This window comes from Nicotiana tomentosiformis, chromosome 3, assembly GCF_000390325.3.
Source record: "Nicotiana tomentosiformis chromosome 3, ASM39032v3, whole genome shotgun sequence".
NCBI lineage: Eukaryota > Viridiplantae > Streptophyta > Magnoliopsida > Solanales > Solanaceae > Nicotiana > Nicotiana tomentosiformis.
The window spans coordinates 102,853,936-102,870,556 of NC_090814.1; the positions used below are offsets into that span (position 1 = coordinate 102,853,936).

General features: G+C 37.1%; 1 long non-coding RNA gene across 1 annotated transcript; it reads left to right on the forward strand.

Annotated features, from left to right (window-relative positions):
* The first annotated feature begins 437 nt into the window (after positions 1–437).
* Positions 438–9,444, forward strand: LOC138907127 (uncharacterized). Its single transcript, XR_011414889.1, has 2 exons — positions 438–1,052; positions 9,220–9,444. It is a non-coding gene; the product is annotated as an uncharacterized lncRNA (long non-coding RNA).
* The last annotated feature ends 7,177 nt before the right edge of the window (positions 9,445–16,621 follow it).

Here is a 16,621-nt window from a genome sequence, read left to right on the forward strand (position 1 = left end):
GAGGGGGTAATTAAGACCACGAATAGTTTAGGGATGTAACTAATAATCTGTGCCAAGTTTAGGGGTATTTTTAGGTATTCTGCCCACTTTAAATATGTATAAACTCTTTAATTGTCATATAGAATGATTTATTTGTTACAACTATATACTTCTTCTTACTTCATTTTAACATACAATATTGACTTTATTCTAACTTTTATTATTTTTAATTTTTTCTTGTGAGCACCTAATTTTTGACCGTATTTGAATTTTTTCCCACTCATCTCATCAATGCCTCACTACCCATGTTCTCCACTCATCTCCCTAATACCTAACTTCCCACTTCCCCCACTCACACTCCCACTTTCACCACGCATGTCCCCACTCACATTTTCTTCCCCTCCAAGCACTCACTTACATACAAATTGCACTATATATGTTCATATACTATACAACAATAGAAGTGGGTGGGGATACAGGAAGAGAGGAACAGATCTAAAAGAAACAAAAACAAAGAGAGGATAGAGAGAAGAAAGGAGCAGCCATAGCTTCCCAAAAATAGAGTTTGTGATCTCTTTTTCTTCCTCCATTAACGTAGCTTCACAGGAGTACATAAAGCATCCCTCAAACACTCTTCTTCCTCCAAAAGGCTCCATTAAACCATAAAAAACGAGCTCAAAACAGCCACTATTCCACCAGCCTCAAAACACATTCTTCCTTCTCCAAAATACCATTGTTTTAGCCCCAAAAACACAGCCAAACCCAACTGCAAAACTGCTGAACAAACCAGACCAAAATCCCAGCCAAACACCTCATTTTCAACTCCAAAAAATCTTAAAAACACAGCTAAAAACCAGCCCCAAAATCCAGCTGAAAGCAGTCCCAAAATACCAACCAAAAGCACCACGAAACATCCCCTCAAACCCAGCAAAATCAGTCACGAAAAGTGGAGTGCGAGGTTGCCGTTGAGGTCGCAATCGAGTTCCAGTCAAGGCGCTTGTCCGCTGGTCTTGTGCGTTTTCACTTGATGATTTTGAAACCTTGGCTTCACTGTATGCTCATCACTAATAAAGGTCCATTTCTTTGCTTACATTTTTGGTGTGGCTTTTAATTATTTATTATGCTCGTGAATGAGTTATTAAGCATCATGTTTGATTTGAGAGATGGAATAGATTTCTTAGGCTTTTTGTTGGGTTTCATTTGGTTGTTAAGCTTTCCTGCTGATTAGTTACTTGATTAGGAAAGTAATAAAATGAGTTTTGTAGCATATCATCTCGGTTATGTTTATTTGTTAAGATTTGTAATTGAAGACTAAGTGTGCCATTTGATTTAACTGAATGCAAAGAGACATGACCATTAGCTAAATATTTGACAATTGATGGGATGTGGGTTTGGGTTTGATTTTACGAGATTCATATTTTTTTAAATGGGCCATCACCCCCATAGCAATATACTCATGGGCTAATTCATGTCTATCCCATGAGGAATAATTGCACATACTTTCCATAATTTAGAGGTGTAACCAATCGCCTAAATAATCCGTAGGTGATGAATATTTCCACAATCACTTCTCATAATTTTGGCCTTACAACAAATCTCAAAGTGGAAAAATAATTCAAAGAACATTGCAGCTTGCTTTAGGCGCAATTAATAATAAATTTATCGTGATTGTGGGTACAATTTTCACGACATGGTCACGATACGTAAATTTCAACTCAAGTGCGCGTTTCACGCGACTTGACCATAACTTCAAATAATAATTATAAACATATTGTAAATCGCGGGTGCGTTTCACGTGGCACGATTTGCAATATGTACAAAAATAACGAATGCGCGATATCGCGACTTGTTCAAATATATTTCATAAATACTAAAAGCGATTAAATAATTAATTAAAAGCGGTAATGCATAAAAAGATTTTAAATATGTAATCAATCAGATAATTAGGCCAATTATCAATAGTTGAGCGACCGTGCTAAAACCACGAAACTCAGGAGTGCCTCACATCTTCTCCCGGATTAACAAAATTTCTTACCCGGTCTTCTGTGTTCGCGGACCATAAATAGAGTCAATTTTCTCGATTTGGAATTTTAAAACAAACCGATGACTTGGGACACCATAACAATTTTTTCAAGTGGCGACTATAATTAAATAAATAATCTCATTTCGAATAATGTTACTTTAATTAAAAAAACTCCCCTATCCTTCGGAAAAAAGAGATGTGACAGCTCTGGCGACTCTGCTGGGGACCGAACTCAGAATCTCTGGTTCAGGGTTCAGAATTTGAGCTTAGATGACTGCTATACTTAGCTACTTGTGATTGTCTGATATTACTTGTTTGAGCCTAATGTGCTAAATACCACTCTTTACCGCTTTGATATTGTTTGAACTGTATATAAAACTGTTACGACACCCTTTTTCTCTCTAAGTCTTCTAAATCTTCTAAGAAGCGCACGCTGGCGTGACTTCTTTTATGTTAGAGTGTCATATCCTTAATTTTAGAACGAGAATCAGATTAGTTACAAAGCCGGATGGCCTTTTGATTCCCGGTACATTGCCCCCCTCCCCCCTCTCCGGCTCGAGTTGTCAGCTTGGGTAAGCCAGGTCTAGAACTCCACACCTTTAAGGTTTAAACTTAGAAGAACATAGCCTCATGTCGGATCCCTATAGGAATATTTATTTGCATCACGTATATTTGACTTTGGGGACTCAACATAGGGGTTGGATCCGTCTAGGACAAGTGTACCCAATTTAAAAAATCATCTTGATGCATTTTATGTGCTACTTGTGCATTTAGTTATTTCAGTTTGCATGTTGATTGACTTCTAAAATAGGAAAAGAAAATCAAGAAAAATCAAAAGTGAAGTAGGAAAGAGAAAATTTACCTGGTTCTGAAAAATTCAGGTATTTGAAAAATCCTGAAACTCTGCCAAAATTTTGAAAAACAAAAAGAGAGAAAAAGAAAACTCATTTCAAAATTAGCCAATATTTTCAAAAGTCATATTTTCCTGTTGTGTCAAAACTTACCGAACTACGCAGGTCTGATTCTCACCGGATATGAGATACGTAGGCAAAACTCATCGGTTCCGGCCCCAATTCTCAAAAACTCCAAAAATATTTTCCCTTTCCTTAATTTACTGTTTAGAATTTTTTCCTTAGAAAATCCAAAAAAAAAACTAAATCCAAAAATAATTTTCTTCTTTAGAAGAATTTCTTTCGAAAATTCCAAAAAAAAAATGAAATTTAAAAAAATTATTTTCCTTGTTAGGAGCTTTTATGGTGTGAATTGTATAAGAATAAGAGTTAGTTTATTTACTTTATTCCTGATCTTCCTGAACTACGTAATGATCTGATTCATGCGACGTCATGATACGTAGGCAATCCCCATCGGATTCTATCATAGCCATTAAATAAACTGAGTGAAGAAAGAAAGAAGTGACAAAAATAACAAAGAAAAATAAAGAGCGAAAAACAACCAAAGAAAGAAAGAAAGAAAGCAAGAGTAGAAAAATCCAAAAAAGAGAACTCTTTGTCCAATTTGAAAAAGAAAACCGCGGATAGTTTCAATGAATATGCTATCAAATGGTGTGTGCAAGCCGCCAAGATAAAGCCTCCAATGGATGAAACAGAAATGGCTACGGTCTTCCTACAGGCCCAAGAGGCGGACTACTTCCAGAATATGATGTCCTGGTAATCAGTTCGCTGAATCTATCAAAATTGGGGAAATGGTCGAAAATAGTTTAAAAACGGTCCAAATCTTGAGACATATTGCCTTTAAGGCTGTTGATACCCAATTTTTACCTCATATTTTCTAAAAATGCATATATACTTTCAAAATGGCATATTTGCATCATCATTTAGTTTACAAACCTATACAAGCATTTTTCTATAATTTTCCATAATTTTTAAAGCTCTAAATCAATTTCTTTCTATATTTTTATTATATAAATATCTAATAATTATCCTTTAAATTATTTTATGATGACTTAATCATCCAAACTTATTATTTACACCAACATGTATGTTTTATAATATTTTACTTCATTTTTTCTATAATTGCATTTGTATTTTTAGGCTAATTGCATATTTTTGTAATAATAGCCTATATTCATGTATAATTATATTATTTATGCCAAAATAGCTTTTTATATTTTTATAATTTTATGTTATTATTCTCAATCATTTTAATGCAAAAATAATATTTTTTGTTATTTATTAATTACTTTTGTAAATTATTTTTGATAAATTTTAGGTATTTAAACAACAACCCGATTTTTAAACCAATTTCGGACAAAATGAATGGCCCAAAGACTCAAATACCTAGCACAATTACCCCAGCCCAGAGCCAAACGACCCATGTCTAATACCCGATCGCGACCCGCTTCTAAACGACCCGCCCATCCATTTTTTTTTATCTCAGCTGTTGATCTCTCAAGATCAACGGCCATCGTCCACTCCCCCTTTTAAATTAACCTAACCCAGAACCCTACCCATTTTCCCTTAATCCGCGGCCCCTAAACACTCAACTCTCTTATTCTCTCTTCTGGAGAACCCTAGCCGCCCCCTTAATCCCCTCTCCTAATCCCACTGATAGTGGGATTCGACTACCATTCTCTTGCCATATTCGAATCCTTTTGGTACTGGTTGTCTGTTTGTGGTGTTACCTAGGTGCTTGCCTAAATATGGCAAGCAATATCTTCCGAAATCAAACCAAAGTGGTTCAAATCTTTGATTTTGAGCACTATTTCGTCTACATTCGTTCAATACTATACTGTGTGAGTTCGATTTTGTTTGGATTCTGCTGATTTACACTTTCCCTAAAAAAACTAGGGTTTACATATTTTTTCTCTTAAATTGATTTCTAATCGATTTGCATGTTTCTTTTCCTTGTTTGTTGCTTAAATTATTCTGTTTCCTTATATGTTTGCTCGATTTTGACTACTATATAAACCCCTCCCCCATTCCCTTTTGGACATACATTTAATCACAAAATTTCCACTAAAAATCTAAAGATCTTCACTATGTTGTTCGCTTATTCTCTTGTTCTACTTTGGCTCTTGGTCGGCTGAAAGCCAAGGCCACCGGAATTCCTATTTCTCTCGACCTTCCTTGGGTGTGAGCATTGCCCTGGGTTCCTTGAAGCCCTTGGGAACTTGACGCATCTAAGGTCCTGGGTTATACTGCTTTGTTGATGTTCAAAATGATTCTGTTCTTTTCTTGTTTATCTACTTGTCAATCAGTAACTGGTGAGTTCTTTAGCCTTTGCAATGTTCATTCTCTTATATGCCTAATTAGCATATTCATGCCTATGAAATTGCATAACCTAATGTGTTTTTAGACTATCTCTATGTGTAACTATGCTTATGATATGAACCTCTCTAGCATTTGCTCATGCCTAAATAGTCAGTTCTAAAATGTATTTGTGTTTAACTTGAGCAATTTAGACTGTTTGAAGTTCGTTTAGTTTAATGTATTGGTACTTTGAGTGTTTACATTGGTTATATGACATCAGTTTGTTTTCTGCCTTGTCCGGGATTTCTATCGTGATTAATTTGTATCTGTGATATGCCCCAATCCATGCTAACACCCTCATTCTAGATATGATTTGCTCCTATGATCATTTTATTCATTTAGTATGTTCTTACCCTTCCTAATTCTGTACTCCCTAGCAACTAGTTGGAACCTTTTAGAATAGCTTCTTAACTTATATTCCCTATAACATTTGATTATGTTCGCCTTATTGGTGTGAGTTGTATTGTTCAACCCCTGGTGCTTAGCATAATCTGACCCTTAGGCTTGAACTTGTTAAGTTAATGTTCTATTGCTTGTCCTATTTGGCATAATGCCCGGCTTATTAATTTCGTAATCCCGGAAGCCATAATCCCCTTGCTTTCTTACAAATGTTCCTTGCCTCATTGTTCTAAGTGTGGACTTATGATATTAACCTATCTCTTGAGTTTGCTTACGCTCTGTGTTGATATGTTTATTGTATGATCACCTTTACAATGCATGTTTCTAAAAATCCAAACGCACTTCTTCAAACTCTGCCATTTGACTACTATTTTCACTCTCATTGGTTACTTACCCTATTCTGAACCTATAATTCTTGGCCGGCTGAAAGCCAAGGCCACTAAAGCTTTCTCTATTAACCTCCCTAGTGTGAGCACTGCTCGAGGTCCATTTTGAGACCCTTGTGAACTCTGACACACTAGGGCCTGAGGTTCTTTGGCCATTTTCCTTACTACTTAGTTATGTCCTTCTTTCTGCCTGTTGAATGTGCAAATTGACTTGTGTAAGTGATTGTTTCCTGGTTCCTATGATCAAACCATGGCTGTTGGGTTTGGTTCGAGTTCTCCTATGGTTTTTGGGCTATGTTGAGATCTATGTAGAGAAAGAGCTTAGTTGAAGGCTTGTCAGTGCTGAGTATCTTTTGGGCCTGTCTTGGGCCTATTGTTATTGCTTGTACTACTTTATAATTTATTCATTATTGGGCCTGTAACAATTCTGTAATAACCATTGGGGTGATAGTGAAATTGAAAAATGGGTATCTCTTAATATTTGCATGAAAAAGGGTAGAAAGCATGTTTATAGGATTTGTGTGATCTATTTGCTATCCGACTTGTTATGTGTGAATCTCTTTGTGCACTATTAGAAATCATGTCATTAGGGGATCACACACTCACATAATTAGTATGTTGTCGATGCATGAGTATTCTATCTATTCTTGTGTCTACTGCTATGTGTTGCTAGACAACATGCCTATAGGAATTAATTGCTAATGATTGCTCCTTAATCTGCTAAGTAGATATGCCCATAGGATTTTAACTAATTAATTCGCTATTGCAATCTCATCGTCCATCTAGAAAGCATGCCTATAGGAGATAATTGTATGGGGATAAGTTCCAATCGCCAAGCTTTATAAATCATGCCTATAGGACATCAGTACTCACTTTTCAAACGCTGTTTTATTATTTATCCACGCGATTATTAGGAAGCGTAATAATTTTGAGCATTTCCAATAAGTTCCGTTGTTCCTTATTGTATAAATCACTTAGAAATCATGCCTATAGATGTGTCTATTGATAATCTGTAATAAGCCACTTAACAGCATCTGGCATTTACCAATTGGTAATTTGGAAATCATTAGGTCTAAAAATGGCTTGCGCATCTGAATCAGATAATCTAGAAACCATGCTTATAGAGTTTAACAACTACAATCCTTTCAATTCTGAAAACTACCTAATATTTATAATCTGTTTGCGTGCATTTGTTTGCCTAATTGCGGAGGTTAATGTGAGCCTTTAATTGGATCTAATTGCAGTCCTATTTCTTTTGAATTGTCGCCTAGTTTTAAAATTTTTGATCAGCCTAAGTCAAGGCTAGAACCACCCAAAAATAGAGGTCCAAATGCATCCTGGACCATAGGCATGAGACGGGTAGTGCACACATAAGGCACGATTTAGAATCAACTAGTGCGCTTTAGGTAATTACTTAAAGATAGTAATCGTATAGGAGGAGATGATAGTCTGTGCCTGCTGAATAATACGAGTAACACCCCATCTTGAAGGAGTTACAAAGTATTATTTATGTTGCACGGGGTGATCCTTTATGCTAAAAAACTTAGGACCCCCATCTTATCTTTTAATTAAGTGTTTGTATTTATTCAAAGTCTTTGATAATCAAACTTCCCAAACTTCTTGTTTTCTTTGTCTTTGTTTATCTGACTAATTTATATAATTCAAGTTCGGCCGGGACCCACAGTTGTGGACCTCGAAGATTGCCTAACACCTTCTTTTTGAGGTAATTTCGAGCCCTTACCTGATCTTTGGTGATGCAAACTAGTCAAACAGAGTTATCTTCATAATAGGTGCCCTAACGCACCTTAAAAATCGTTAGGTGGTGACTCTTCTTCTTTTAACACTCTATCTCCCATCCAAAGGAGTTGTCTCACGTCAAAGCCCGCTTTCGCGAGAAAAAGTGGCATGACAGCATGGTGTCTCTGCTGGAGATTTACACTTAGGCTCTTACCATAATGAACTTGGCTTGTGTGGATTAGTTTTCTTTGTTATAAAACTCACATTCCTTTTCCATCTTTATTTGTTAGATTTGCTATTACATGCACATCCTTTTTTTCGTTCACCTTTACTTGTTTAAAACCCTTATAACATGCACATCCCTTTTCCTATTCGCCCTTAGTTGCTCTAACTGCTATTTACTAGCTATATGATGTCTCTCCCACCCCTACTTCCTTGCTTACTTTATTATATTCCCTATATTCCCCGAACTAACTTCTTCTTTTGTCTTTCTTTTTACGTCCTTTATGTTTTATCTTAATACTGCGTTTATTGCTTTCACATATTTATCATGCAAATACTTGGCAATGTATTATTATCTTTGCATAAAGCATGCTCCATATCATATTCCACTCGTGCCCAACTAATACCATAGCGGCACTTGATGAGTGTCTGCGCTCTTCCAAAATTACCCTTCAAATTGGAAAGGCTTATTTGCGGTAAACTAGTTGATCACCGGTGCAGTCGACGGTCCCGTGCCTTTTTCTCTCAAGTTGTCCACTTGAGAGTGCCAGTTTAGACCCTTCTAGAAACCTTGCTCCAATATCAACTGTGCATACATAATGTCAAATCTAGTATGGGTTAGAACGTTATCCGCATGATAATCCACTAAGATAAGCCTTATCCAAAGCCCGACGGGATTTCCATAATCCTAATGGACACTATCATATTATGTGCATTACTTGAAGAAAATGTGCCAACGTGTTGATCATTGTTGCGTAAGTAGTCAAATCTGGAGGGGGTAAGGGCTAACCTTTGTTTATTTGTAGAAAATGAAGCACGAAGTCCCCAGGTTCGGTATGGTCCAAAACATCCCACCTTTGCTACTTGACTGGTTGAAAGATCTTTACAGCTTTGTAGCTTAGCTTTAGATTTCGATTGCAATAAGGCTAAATACCATTAGTAATTTTTAGTATTGTCGATTTAGTAAAAAGGTTTGACTCATTTTTTTGCATTAATAAAATGACGCAAATGTTGGCATCAATTTTCTCGAAGTCTATGTGTTGCTTAGGCCTACCTCGGGCACAATGAGGTCTCCAATTTAGGACGCGAATTATTGCATGACTTTGTGAAACATGTTTTAATATCGCAAACACGTTTTTAATATTCCTTACTAACTTGGTTACCTTTTGCTTTTTCTTTCTTTTGATTATTCCCATTCCCAAAGGTTGGTTCGTGCATACTGGAATCTTCTCAAGAACTGGACTGCTGCACCATCCCGGGCCCGTCGAGTTCCTAGGTAGCCTGGCAAATTAGCATGAATTACATTTAAAAAATAGTTTTGAGCATTTGAGACATTTTTCACTATTTTGTTTTGAAATAATTGCTCGAGCCATCAAGACGCACTTGTTGACGTTTTAAAGATTTTTTAATACATTACCGCTTTTTGTATTTATTATTATTTTTACATTTTTCTTTTCAGCATTATTATTACCTATCCCGATGAACCTATGACGGTGACATGTAATAAGACAACACAACATGAGGATAGTGATTCAGTCAATCATTACTAACAACGTCGCCAATTTAAACAACGATTTGATGAAAGCCATGTGTGAAACGTTCAAGATCAAGCATAGGAACTCCACGGCATAAAAACCGCAAATAAATGGAGCTGTAGAAGCTGCCAACAAGAACATCAAGGAGATATTGAGGAAAATGGTAGATAATTACAAATAATGGCACGAAAAGCTGCCATTTGTTTTACTTGGATATCGTACTACGGTTCGCACATCAACTGGGGCAACTCCTTATTTTCTAGTCTAAGACACTGAAGCCGTCATTCCCGCCGAAGTAAAAATTCCTTCTTTGAGAATCATACAAGAGGCTGAACTCAGTGATGCAGAATGGATACGAAGTCGTTATGAGCAACTGTCTCTTATTGACGGAAAAAAAATGAACGCAGTATGTCACGGTCAATTTTACCAGAACAGAATGTCTAGAGCTTTCAACAAAAGGGTCAGGCTTAGACAATTCACACCGGGGCAGCTGGTGCTGAAGCGGATCTTCCCGCATCAAGATGAAGCCAAAGGGAATTTTTTCACCCAATTGGCTAGGACCCTACATAGTTCACAGAGTACTAACAGGAGGAGCGCTCATACTCGCAGAGATGGACAGAAAATTTTGGCCAAAACCTATTAACTCAGACGCAGTCAAGAGATACTATGTTTAGGTTGTTTACATTTCTTCATTTGATATAACTGAACTACGCTTGTCCTGATTCCCGTTTAAGAGGGGTATGTAGGCAGCCCTGTGGGTTCGGTCACAACTCAATAAAATCTTCATTTTTACCATGGTTAGAAACTGGGGCAGAGCCAGTCCAGCCAACTTCGTCATGTGCAGAATGGTCAAAGAATCGCTTATTGAACCGGGGTAGAATTTTGAGGAGGACCCTCAAAATTCTAATGCAAAGAAGTCGCAATCTCTCTAAAAGTGTCACAGTCATTGGTTCATCTAACTTACTTGATATTGCATACTACTATGTTTTTGATTAGCTACATTCATCAAATGCATGCATATTTTCTCAAAAACTTTATTTTATAAAAAACCAGATGCTACCCAGGACAACTCGAACAGGATCTCGAAACAAGAGCAAAAGCAAAGCAAGAAGGTGAAAGCACGGACCAACCTTCCCCGCAAAGCTCACGATTTTTCTTTGGATGCAGGCACAATGAACATAATAGGAATATTCATAAAAATCACTATTTTCATAATGACAAAGTTGCCAAACGCAAACATATCTCTAGCTAAGAAATACTCTACTATCACTCATCACCCTCTTTTTGCATGAGTCTAAGCATTGCCTCCTTAATTGCATTAGTCTAAGCATTGCCTTTCTTTGCATGAGACTAAGCACTATCTCTTTTTCCTTGCATGAGGCTATGCACTGCCTCCCTAATTGCATAAGGCTAAGCATTTCCTTCCCTTTCATGAGACTAAGCACTGTCTCGTTTTCTTGCATGAGGCTAAGCATTGCCTCCCTAATTGCATGAGGCTAAGCTCTGCCTTTCCTTGCATGAGACTAAGCACTGTCTCCTTTTCCTTACATGAGGCTAAGCACTGCCTCCCTAATTGCATAAGGCTAAGCATTGCCTTTCTTTGCATGAGACTAAGCACCGTCTCCTTTTCCTTGCATGAGGCTAAGCACTGCCTCCCTAATTGCATAAGGCTAAGCATTGCCTTTCTTTGCATGAGACTAAGCACTATCTCATTTCCTTGCATGAGACTAAGCACTGTCTCCTATTGCATGAGACTAAGCACTGTCTCCTTTTCCTTGCATGAGGCTAAGCACTGCCTCTCTAATTGTATAAGGCTAAGCATTGCCTTCCCTTGCATGAGACTAAGCACGGTCTCCTTTTCTTGCATGAGGCTAAGCACTGCCTCCCTAATTGCATAAGGTTAAGCTCTGCCTTTTCTTGCATGAGACTAAGCACTGTCTCCTAATTGTATTAGACTAAGCAGTATCTCCTTTTCCTTGCATGAGTCTAAGCACTGCCTCCCTAATTGCATAAGGCTAAGCATCGTCTTATCCTTGCATAATACCAAATGCTACCTCCGTTATGCTACTTAAAATCTAGCATTATTTTCTACTTTCCCGGGGCTAAGCTCTGCCCCAATCTTACACAAGACTAAGCTCTGTCTTGTTTCGCTTCGCATATGACCAAGCATCATGTCCTTGCATCTCATGGGCTGAAACATCACCATTTTATCCAAAGGCATCATAGTCTGAAGGCATCATCCGCATAGCTGGAAGACACCATGCAATGGCCTAAGGACCTCTCAATATTGCACATCATTATTCAAAGGCGTCATGGTTCAGAGGCACCATTCTCATGGCCCGAGAACATCATTTCATGGCATGCGAATCCTTTATCACGCGATTCATGGCCCAGGACATCATGGTCTAAGGACATCATCCTCATCATCTAAAGACAACTTTCATGGTCCAAAGAAAATTTGCATCATGTTTAAATTATCACAATAATCCCATATATACTTGCATGCATTGTGTTTAAGTTTTGTAGGTAATCCAGGAGGTACCCGTTCTCTTAACGAGAGCAATCTTCGCTCCGGTTTCTGTTCAATGCTCACATCCTACAATTATTTCAAACACAGTCAACCACCATCAGTTATCCACTTTTACTTGATAATTGTTCAGATACCCGTTCTAAGATACATCCGTTCACAATTTTGTATAAACTCATTTGATATTGTCCTATCTAAAAGAACCTTTCTGAAGCATACGACTATTCCTATAACAACTCCATCGGTTTAGTTCACCATTGGATCCAGAACTACACACGACCTGATTCCCGTAACACCAGGGATATGTAGGCAACTCAGAAACCAGAGTACGGCCTCCATTTTTCAAATCATCCCATTCGGTCAAAATCGGTTTTTACCCGACAATTCTTTCATCATTCCTGGGTAAAGAGGGGCAGTTGTTGATACCCAATTTTCCCTCATATTTTCTAAAAATGCATATATACTTTCAAAATGGAATATTTGCATCATCATTTAGTTTACAAACCTATACAAGCATTTTTTTTATAATATTTCATAATTTTTAAAGCTCTAACTCAATTTCTTTCTATATTTTTATTATATAAATATCTAATAATTATTCTTTAAATTATTTTGTGATGACTTAATCATCCAAACTTATTATTTACACCAACATGTATGTTTAATAATATTTTACTTCATTTTTTCTATAATTGCATTTGCATTTTTAGGCTAGTTGCATATTTTTGCAATAATAGCCTATATTCATGTATAATAATATTATTTGTGCCAAAATAGCTTTTTATATTTTTATAATGTTAAGTTATTATACTCAATCATTTTAGTGTACAAATAATATTTCTTGTTATTTATTATATACTTTTATAAATTATTTTTGATACTTTTTGTGTATTTAAACAACAACCCAATTTTTAAACCAATTTCGGACCAAATGAATGGCCCAAACACTCAAATACCTAGCCCAATTATCCCAGCCCAAAGCCAAACGACCCATGTCTAATACCCTATCGCGACCCGCTTCTAAACGACCCGCCGGTCCAATGTTTTTTATCTCAGCCGTTGATCACTCAAGATCAACAGCCATCCTCCACTCCCCCCTCTTAAATTAACCTAACCCAGAATCCTACCCATTTCCCCTTAATCCGCCGCCCCTAAACGCTCAACTCTCTTATTCTCTCTTATGGAGAACCCTAGCCCTTTCCCCCTTAATCCCCTCTCCTAATCCCACTGATAATGGGATTCGACTACCATTCTCTTGCCATATTCGAATTCTTTTGGTACTGGTTGTCCGTTTGTGTTGTTACCTAGGTGCTTGCCTAAACATAGCAAGCAATATCTTTCGAAATTGAACCAAAATGGTTCAAAGCTTTGATTTTGAGCACTATTTCGTCTACATACGTTCGATATTATACTACGTGAGTTCGATTTTGTTTGGATTCTGCTGATTTACACTTTCCCTTAAAAAATTATGGTTTACAGATTTTCTCTCTTAAATTGATTTCAAATCGATTTGCATGTTTCTTTTCCTTGTTTGTTGCTTAAATTATTCTATTTTCTTATATCTTTGCTCGATTTTGACTGCTATATAAACCCTTCCCCCATTCACTTTTGGACAGACCTTTAATCACAAAATTTCCACTAAAAAGCTAAAGATATTCACTCTGTTGTTCGCTTATTCTCTTGTTCTACTTTGGCTCTTGGCCGGCTAAAAGCCAAGGCTACCGGAATTCCTATTTCTCTCGACCTTTCTTCGATATGAGCATTGCCATGGGTTCCTTGAAGCCCTTGGGAACTTGATGCTTCTAAGGTCCCGGGTTATACTGCTTTGTTGACGTTCAAAGTGAATCTGTTCTTTTCTTGTTTGTCTACTTGTGAATTAGTAACTGGTGAGTTCTTTAACCTTTGCAATGTTCATTCTCTTATATGCCTGATTAGCATATTCATGCCTATGAAATTGCATAACCTAATGTATTTTTAGACTATCTCGATGTGTAACTCTGCTTATGATATGAACCTCTCTAGTATTTGCTCATGCCTAAATAGTTAGTTCTAAAATGTATTTGTGTTTAACTTGAGCAATATAGACTGTTTGAAGTTCGTTTATCTTAATGTGTGGGTACTTTGAGTGTTTACATTAGTTATATGACATCGGTTTGTTTTCTGCCTTGTCCTGGATTTCTATCGTGATTAATTTGTATATGTGATATGCCCCAATCCATGCTAACACCCTCATTCTAGATATGATTTGCTCCTTTGATCATTTTATTCACTTAGTATGTACTTACCCTGCCTAACTCTGTACTTCCTAGCAACTAGTTGGAACCTTTTAGAATAGCTTCTTAACTTGTGTTCCCTATAACATTTGATTCTGTTTTCCTTATTGGTGTGAGTTGCACTGTTCAACCCCTGGTGCTTAGCATAATTTGACCCTTAGGCCTGAACCTGTTAAGTTAATGTTCTGTTGTTTGTCCTATTTGGCATAATGCCTTGCTTATTAATTTCGTAATCCCGGAAGCCATAATCCCCCTTGCTTTCTTACAAATGTTCCTTGCCTCATTGTTCTAAGTGTGGACTTATGATATTAACCTGTCTCTTGAGTTTGCTTACCCTCTGTGTTGATATGTTCATTGTATGATCACCTTTACAATGCCTGTTAATAAAATCCAAACGCACTTCTTCAAACTCTGCCATTTGACTACTATTTTCACTCTCATTGGTTACTTACCCTATTCTGAACCTATAGTTCTTGGCCGGCTGAAAGCCAAGGCCACTAAAGCTTTCTCTATTAACCTCCTAGTGTGAGCACTGCTCGGGGTCCATTTTGAGACCCTTGTGAACTCTGATACACTAGGGCCTGAGGTTCTTTGGCCATTTTCCTTACTACTTAGTTATGTCCTTCATTCTGCCTGTTGAATGTGCAAATTGACTTGTGTAAGTGATTGTTTCCTGGTTTCTATGATCAAACCATGGCTGTTGGGTTTGGTTCGAGTTCTCCTATGGTTTTTGGGCTATGTTGAGATCTATGTGGAGAAAGAGCTTAGTTGAAGGCTTGTCAGTGCTGGGTATCTTTTGGGCCTATCTTGGGCCTACTGTTATTGCTTGTACTACTTTGTAATTTATTCATTATTGGGCTTGTAATAATTCTGTAATAACAATTGGGGTGATAGTGAAATTGAAAAATGGGTATCTCTTAATATTTGCATGAAAAAGGGTAGAAAGCTTGTTTATAGGATTTAGGTGATCTATTTGCTATCTGACTTGTTATATGTGAATCTCTTTGTGCACTATTAGAAATCATGTCATTAGGGGATCACACACTCACATAATTAGTATGTTGTCAATGCATGAGTATTCTATCTATTCTTGTGTCTACTGCTATGTGTTGCTAGACAACATGCCTATAGGAAATAATTGCTAATGACTGCTCCTTAATCTGCTCAGTAGATATCATGCCCATAGGATTTTAACTAATTAATTTCGCTATTACAATCTCATCGTCCATCTAGAAAGCATGCCTATAGGAGGTAATTATATGGGAATCAGTTCCAATCACCAAGCTTTAGAAATCATGCCTATAGGATATCACTACTCACTTTTCAAACGTTGTTTTATTGTTTATCCTCGCAATTATTAAGAAGCGTAATAATTTTGAGTATTTCTAATAAGTTTCGCGGTTCCTTATTGTATAAATCACTTAGAAATCTTGCCTATAGATGTGTCCACCGATAATCTGTAATAAGCCACTTAGCAACATCTGGCATTTACCAATTGGTAATTTGGAAATCATTAGGTCTAAAAATGGCTTGCGCATCTGAATCAGATCATCTAGAAACCATGCCTATAGAGTTTAACAACTGCAATCCCTTCAATTCTGAAAATTGCCTATTATGTAAAATCTATTTGCATGCATTTGTTTGCCTAATTGCGGAGGCTAATGTGAGACTTTAATTGGATCTAATTACAGTCCTATTTCTTTTGAATTGTCGCCAAGTTTTATCATTTTTGAGCCGCCTAAGTCAAGTCTAGAACCACCCAAAAATAGAGGTCCAAATGCCTACTGGACCATAGGCATGGGACGGGTAGTGCACATATAAGGCACGGTTTAGAATCAACTAGTGCGCTTTAGGTAATCACTTAAAGATAGTAATCGGGTAGGAGGAGATGATAGTCTGTGCCTGCTGAATAATACGAGTAACACCCCGTCTTGAGGGAGTTACGAAGTATTACTTATGTTGCACGGGGTGATCCTTTATGCTAAAAAACTTAGGACCCCTCATCTTATCTTTGAATCAAGTGTTTGTATTTATTCAAAGTCTTTGATAATCAAACTTCCCAAACTTCTTATTTTCTCTGTCTTTGTTTATCTGACTAATTCATATAATTCAAGTTCGGTCGGGACCCATAATTGTGGACCTCGAAGAGTGCCTAACACCTTCTTTTCGAGGTAATTTCGAGCCCTTACCCGATCTTTGGTGATGCAAACTAGTCAAACCCGAGTCATATGCAAATAGGTGCCCTAACGCACCTTAAAAACTATTAGGTGG